General features: G+C 46.8%; 1 long non-coding RNA gene across 1 annotated transcript; it reads left to right on the forward strand.

Moving 5' to 3' along the window:
• Positions 1-378: 378 nt before the first annotated feature.
• Positions 379-5,050, forward strand: LOC109500032. Its single transcript, XR_002157677.3, has 3 exons — positions 379-820; positions 3,499-3,639; positions 4,816-5,050. It is a non-coding gene; the product is annotated as an uncharacterized LOC109500032 (long non-coding RNA).
• Positions 5,051-7,253: the final 2,203 nt, after the last annotated feature.

Genomic DNA, 7,253 nt, shown 5'->3' on the forward strand with positions numbered 1-7,253 from the left:
CACAGGTTGTTCAGGTGAGTGTGTGTCTCTTTGGCAACGTAATTCACTCAAAGACTTGCAAGTCCATTTGTATTGCCCAGTTTCACACATAAGATGACACCAGGGATCTCACCCAGACGGCATCCAGGTTGGCATTTCTGCTCATCCTCCCTGTTGCCCTGGAGGGCATCTGAACACAATGGGCGTGGTTGGAAGGCAGCGGGCTTCTGATTTTGCCTGCTGGGTTGACTGCCCTGCTCTGCCCAAGGACGCTCAGGGAAAGGTAGTTGAAAGAGGGTTGGGACCACAGTTTTTTCTCCCACCGAGGCTGTCCTTTCTGTAGAACCACCTAGTATTACTATTGGGTCACAAACGCGTTGGTCACAGTATTATTGGGTCACAGAAGCATTTAGTGTTTTTGACTCTGCAATGCTGAGATTGCAGGGCTGCAGAGAGGGAGCTATTTCCCTCCCATCTCTGGTTCTTGAGTCTTGTAGGGCTTTGCTGAAAGGGGAGTGAGCGGACGTGTCTCAGGGTCATACCCTGGTGACAGGGAGGCACTGGGAAGATGGGTCGGTGGGTGCTTCAGTGGGGGCTTACTTTGAAACTGTGTTCTCATTTAGGGGCAGGACCAAGTGAGGGGCTTTGGGAGGAGTCGTTAGAGATTAAGGGTCATTTAAGCCCTCCCTGTGGCTTCACTGGCACTTCCTCTCTGGGTTGCAACAAGGGCATGGGAAGACTCCTCAGAGAAGAAGCTGAATCTGAAGCCCAGGATCGGCTTTGATTCTAACGGGGCTCAGGCCAAGAGAAGACGGGTGCAGCTCTGTTTTTGTCCTTGAAGGTGAGTGAAGCTTAGCAGTAAAATTAGCTCCTTTCCATATCTCTGAATCTTCCCCCCATCGCTAATGCCTGTTGTAACTGGAGCAAGCCAGGGTGGGTCAGGCTGATTCATGATTTTATGGCGAATGAGCTGGAACAGATATGGCCCTGCTGGCAGGAATTCAAAGCTCATATACTCTCCTTAGACCTCTGACTTGAGTAATGAAAATTCAGCTGCTCAATCCAATTGGGATCCAGGGAAACAAGAGAGAGAAGGGTGAATAGGAAAACGTAAATTAAATCATGAAGCAAATGTCAAGTAGAGGTCAAGGGAGAAGTCAGGCCCGAGGTGGGGATGATCTTTGATTCACAATCCCTATTTCTTGCTATCTTTCTGATGGGATCACATTAAATTTGGTAAGTGGAGGTAATTGGTAAAATTGGTGAAATCAGTTGCAGGAAAAAATCCGCCCCCCCCCCCGACGTGCTAACAGAGGGACCGTGTCTCTTCCCTGTGGACTCACTGTGTGTGTCCTACCCAGCTGGTCTCTTGTGTTCACAACCCCATGCACTGACTGTGACTCCCCTTCCATCTTGTGTGGACAACCACGATTCTGCTCATTTCTGCTCAGGGACCAGGCCCCGGCACCAATAACACAACTGTGTGCATCCTCAGCCCCGAGAGATGTAGGGACACAGGATTTTCACTGCTTACCCCCAGCTTCAGCCCTGGGCTGCCAATGGGTTGACGGGCTGCAGCGTGGTTGTGGCTGGGTCTCTATTCTGGTGCAGACTGGCTTTCCTTTCAGAACAGAACTGTCTCCCAACCCAGAAACTCTTTGGTCTGCTCGGGGTGGAAAGCCTGTCAGCCAGGAAGAGAATATATGGGAAAAGGGTTGAAACCCACGGCCCACTAGTGGCACGCACTGTCTCCATGCTACAGAGACACAGATTCCATGACCCTGAGCCATTTCACTGCTTACCCCTGGCCTCCAGAGTGACGTGGTTGAGGAAACCATAGACAGAAATATCGGTTGTGCTGTGGAGTTAAAGCAAAACAGAGACAGCTTAAGCAGGGTTCTCCCAAGGCAGGAGGGCACTGATTGTCCATTCTGTGAAGTCTGAGTCATGGTCGCTGCCCTCATGGGACTGGCAGTCTGTGGGAGTGATGTCGTGGGCACATAGAGCAACCAAGAGCCGACACAAAGCTGTGCTGGCTGGGTGTCCACTGAAGAAGGAACAAGAGAGCAATCCCGGAAGGCAGTGCCAGGTGGGGATACAGAACGCCCACTCAAGGGCCAGTATGCTGGGGTCTGATCCCAGCTTGGCTACTTATTAGTAGTGACCTTGGGTGTGATAACTATCCTGTTTGTGCCTCAGTTTCCTCAACTGTGAATGGAGGGGACTAACAGTACTGACAATGAGGATTAAATTCGTTCTAGTGCAAAGCACTTAGAAGAGCACCCAACTCTCAGTAGGGGCTCTGGCATTACTGGCTAAGCTGACGGTTCCCTTTTCCTGATCAGTAGGGCCTACAGGGATTCATGGGAATGAGCAATCCCATCTGGTTGGGCTGAGCAGGGAAGGCTTCATGGAGGAGGTGGGATCTTAGCTGGAACTTGGAAGGTGGTAAGATTTTGTTTAGTGGAGAAAAGAAGGGAGGGTGTTCCTGGCAGTTAAAACAGCAAGAACAAAGGCAAGGAGGCTTATTTGGGGGGGGGGTGTAAGTGTTAGGGTGGCAGCACTCAGTACTGTTTGGTCACCCACCTCTTATGGTTCATCCCTCTTGGGTGAAAAGCCAGTCTGGATGGGTCTCGAAGACGAATTACAAAAGGCTGCTGCAGCTGTCGTGCCAAACCCTGCAGACTCATGGGAGCGTGAGCTGGGTTCATCTGTCAGAAAGAAGCAGCCAGTTCTGGCTGGAGCAGAGGGTTTATTTTGGAGAGAAGTGAGGGACACTGAGTGCAAGACTAAAGCAAGGAATGGTTGGAGGAGAGGATGGGGGTTTTGTCAGAGTGCCACCATGGGGTAGGGTGACAGCTGAGTGCCAGTTGGATTTGGATCAACATTGGGATATTTTGAGGGCATCATGAAAAGCCTTTGAAGGCTCAATAGTCTCTCTCACCAGGACATTTTCCTTCCATCTGCCCTCACTCCTTTGAGCTCACTCCCTTTGCTGGGCTATCATCATGTAAGTCATCTCAATCCCTTTGTATCCCGAGACCCCCTACCACTGATTTGAGATAGCCCCTGTCTCTCCTACTTCACTAATGTCTCATCTGTAGTAGAAACAAACATTCTCGCCCATACATATGGCCCCCACACAACGGCCTCTGTCCCTCATTGTTCTTGGCCACCTTCACCAGCTTAGACCCACGCTCCCTCTTGGTAACGGAATGGCTCCTTTCCAATGACAAGAAAAAAGCTGAGAGCCCCGAGGAAGTGGACCATTCAGCGTTTGCCCAGTGTTCAGGGAGACAGTGGGTGCTAAGTGGTCAGGAGTATTGGCCTGGCCAATCCAGGACTGGCCCTGGATTGTACCCTGGAGAATAAGAGATCTTGAAAATTTGATCCCAGAACTTCGTTTTTGGTTGAAAGTACTTAGAGTACAAACTCCAACATGAAACCGTGTGGTGGTTGCTCTAGCCCTTGGTTGGTCACAGATATCTGGGAGTCACAGAGGTTTCCTGTAAATTTCAGAGAGAAGACAGACAATTTATTAAGATGTCCTGGAGAGATTTGAATCTATGGGAGGTGAGAACCTGGTCTGATGAGAATGTTCTCTCAGTGGCAGCAAATACAGACATTCTGGAAGAGCTGAGGCCACATTTTGGATCATGCGTAAGCAGTCATATTTGTGCCCTACTGGCCTCTGCGGGTGACAGTTTCCTGTTGAAGCAAGTGGGGCTGTCCCTTAGGTAGATGAATGTATTTGGATGAAATGTGATTTTTCACAAACTTTAAGTACAAGAAATTAAAGACTGACCAGGTCAGTTTGCATTGGCTTAGATAAGCCGACTGGACTCCTTGCCAATGACTGAACCCTGAGAGCATCACGCACTCAGGGAGTGATGGCCTGGGGCATTTCTGACGTGGGACCTTAGGAGTCAGTTGTGTAAGGCAAGCGGGAGCCTTTATTAGTCTTGGTTTTTCTTGGGATTAAAAACAAATTAAGCAGTGGATTTTGAGTAGATGGTCTCTAATGCCCTGACTAATTTGTCTTGAAGGGATAGAAACTATCCAATAGAAATGGAAATTGACAAAAAGCCTGCATTGAATCCATCAGTTAATCAACAGGGATATATTGACAAGGTGATTAACTCTACTAGAAGATCATGGCTCTAGACAATTCTATTTAAAACCCAAGTCAGGGTGGTAGAAAAGGATGTTTTTCTATCTGGCCTAGCATGTGCACATTTCATGGATTGGTGAAAAAGGAAGGTGTCTGGGGAGAGGGGAATTTGGGTTGTTAATTTTTTCCTTGAAAAACTGAGTGCTCTGTTCAGGACACACATCTGAGCATTTTGGAGCACATGCACTCCAGACAGCCATGCACACGCATGGACCCACACTCATAGAAGCACATGCTTATATTCTGCACTTAAGAAATTTTACATAGAGGCTTCTTTGATCTTTCAAACGAATATATAACATCAATTCAAAACAATACAGTTTGGGACACAAAAGCGATCTGTCTTGGGGAGACTGGCAAAGGCAAGAAGAAAATCGGTACTAAGACCATCTATTAACATCTAGCGTGCTCATGTTTGATACTCATTCAAGTTAATCACCACTGCTCCTCTCCAAACCCCGCCCCACGGTCCTATTGGATTATATAATAGACCTCAATAACTCTAAATGAGCTATTATACTCTGCCATATAATTATATATTTAGGACACATGTATGGTTAAAAAAAGCAATCCGCAGAAAAACACTGAAACAAATTGCAGAGCAATTTCAGCGACTGATTATATTTAAGCTGTAGTGTGTCAGCTGTTCTCAAATTTTTTTTCAGAGTTCCCAAATCCGTTAGACAATATTCCAGAGCTATCATCGGTCTTTCTTTCTGCGTCAAAGTCATTCTACAAACGTGAAAAGCCTGCTTCTCTGATCTTTTCTTTTTGAGACTCCTAAAATGCAAAAAGTTGCTCCTCATTTATTTTTTCTTGGACAAGTCTTTTAGCTGCTTGTCCTGCTCAAATAATAATGATAACAACAACAATAATAACAATAAAAGCATTTGTCATTTACTGAGCTCTTACTTTTTGCCAATATCGTTGTGTGTATTTTGTATCACCTCATCTGATGAGATGACAATGTGCCATGAGGTGGGCAAAGATGCTCAGGTATTAAGTATCTTCTTTAAGAACACGGGGCTTATTTAAGAGCAGCGAAGCCATGGTTCGAACCCGCTTGGTTAGTCCGTCCTCGCTATTTCTAGTACTCACGATAGCTAGTATGTTTTCATTTTGTAAGGTATTTTCATGTATGTTATGTCACTGATCCTCACAATTGTCCTGTGAGTATAGCTTTTGGTACTGTTCCCATTTTACAGATGGGGAAAATGACGGTCAGAGAGGTTGTATCACTTCCCCCAAGGGCTGCTGGGGTCACAATGCATGGAGCAAAGTTGGCATGAAAACCGGGCCATTTGGCTCCAAATCTGGCGCCTGTTCACGATTCTACACTGAAGAAACAAAACAAATAAACAATATGAGACGGAAGCAAACATGCAACCAATTAGGGCATCAAGAAAGTCTTTGCCCCCAAGTATCAGCAGTGCTACGAAGGGAATCTTTGCTAAGACCAACATGATGATGAACACACAGCACAAAGCTTTGTAGCCCACTCCACCAGTGCACCTGCCCTGGGGAGAGGCAAAAGAGCTGCTTGTGGGGCTGCCCAGCCTCAGAACCACGGGGCACCAGAGGAGCTGGGCGACATGCAAGAATTTGAGCTCACTTTGACTTCTCACAGGCTAGGCAGTGAGGAAGGAGGAACCCGGCAAAGCCAAGAGATAAGAAACAGTGTGGGGGGATATCCCAGAGGCTGGAGGCCTCGCAGGGGGTCAGGGCGAGAGCTGACATCATGGGCACAGCGCGCACTGGGAAAACATCAGAGGAAGTCATTTTAATCTTCAGAATGAGCTCAGAGGTATACAGGGTGGATATATAACCTCTATTCATTCATTTAATATATGATTAGATGTCAGTGTTGTTGGAGTTACATTTTAGGAAATGACTATTCATAATGGAAGTCCTGGCAAGGTTTCTTTATAATCAGCAAAACAGGGTGGAGGGCTCAGCTGTGGCACCCTTGCAAGAGGCTCTTAATTTACGGGCGATGTTAAATTATACTGGCTGCCAGATAGTCAGATACGGGAAGTGATACAATAAGTCACTGGGGATATGCTAGTTTTTCTTTTTTCATTTGACAACCACAGGAAGTGGCCATTAGCCAAGCCATCTGAGGAGAGAGCATCTGATTGCTATGCTACGTGCACAGCGTCCTGAATATCTCCAAAGGCCTCATAGGAGAGTGTGCTGGGCATGGGGGTGGGAAGGCAGATGGAGGGGGACAGAGGACTGGTGTGCTTAGGGGTGTGTATTTAGACTCATCAGAAACAGGCACCGGAGGGGTTCCAGGGGCTTGTTTTTCTCGAGTTGCCCTGACCTTTCCAGGTTGAGCTGTCCCTACTCAGGTTTGTCATAAGCCTTATAAAAATAGCTTCGGGGTATTTGGGGGGCAAATTGTGCATGAAGAATTTAAAAATATCTACTTTCTTACTTGTTTTTTTCTCTATAAAGACAATTCAATACAGCGAGATTTCCCGTGTCATTTCTGCATGAGGGCAGAGGCAAATTGCAGATCGGGGCAGCTTTTTGTATTCAAGACCAACGGTTGACTGTGGGGTGTAGCCTGCTCTGCCCCTTTCTAAGGCCCAGACTGAGACCCGACACTGTGGGGAAACTACCAGGACTCTCAGATGATAACCCAGATGATAAAGCGCCCGGGGAGATCAATGGGGTGTGCAAGTGTGGGAAGCTCACTTATAAAAGTGATCCCAATGCTCACAGGCAATAATGTGAATCCTCGAGAAAGATGCTGTCGCATTTTGTTGAAAAGTTGACTCTTTGAGATGAAATCAGGTTAATGGGAGCCTCACAGTGGGGTCCCTTTAAAGATGTACTAAGCTGGCATTGCAGGAATATGTGGGGAGGGGTCCTCTCCCTTTCTGTCTGGACCACGTGGATCGACTGTGATTTGCCTTTCCAGAAAGATCTTTGGCTTGATAGCTTCCTTCTCAGTGACAGCCATTACTCTTTAAATTCCCTGAAATAAAGACTTTCACTATCATCAAACAGTGTTATTTTTTCAATTAAGAAAACAGATTTTGATTGAAAGTTCCCCAACTTTCTTGCTCATATGGAATTACTTGGACATCTTTATAAC

Source organism: Felis catus, chromosome B2 (assembly GCF_018350175.1).
Source record: "Felis catus isolate Fca126 chromosome B2, F.catus_Fca126_mat1.0, whole genome shotgun sequence".
NCBI classification, from domain to species: Eukaryota; Metazoa; Chordata; class Mammalia; order Carnivora; family Felidae; genus Felis; species Felis catus.